Here is a 467-nt window from a genome sequence, read left to right as displayed (position 1 = left end):
TGGCCGTGAGCGATGCCATCGCCCGGGCAGCTCTGCTGCGGCCAGCTTTTGGTCCCCGCAAAAGGTGGCCATGCCCATCGCCTCATCCTGCCCCGCGCTGGGGACAGTGCTGTGACACTTTTTGGGCCCTGCCAGCCGGGGAAGGGGCTTTGTGGAGCAACAGCTCTTCAGAGGGCTGAAGGACTAAGTGAAGGGGAGCTTCGGATTTACACTCAGGAAAGCTGGAATAAATCAAAGCAATTAAAGTGCAAATGAAGCTTTAAGCAATGCGGCATCCTAATGACCTAGGAAGCGTGTTGTGTATACTTTTGCCTCGCTCACTCCCTCTTTTATTTATAGACAGAATTCAGATCACTTAAGTAATTTAAACTAATTTCCCAGGTAGAGTTGGGGTTCGGGAAGCGCCTGCTGGCATTAATGAGGCTGTGTTTTGACAGTGGCTCCGCAAGCCCTCCAGGCTTGTCTGT

This window comes from Cariama cristata, unplaced genomic scaffold, assembly GCF_000690535.1.
Source record: "Cariama cristata isolate BGI_N322 unplaced genomic scaffold, ASM69053v1 scaffold10500, whole genome shotgun sequence".
Classification (NCBI taxonomy): Eukaryota; Metazoa; Chordata; class Aves; order Cariamiformes; family Cariamidae; genus Cariama; species Cariama cristata.
Note: the sequence above shows the minus strand (reverse complement) of the source record.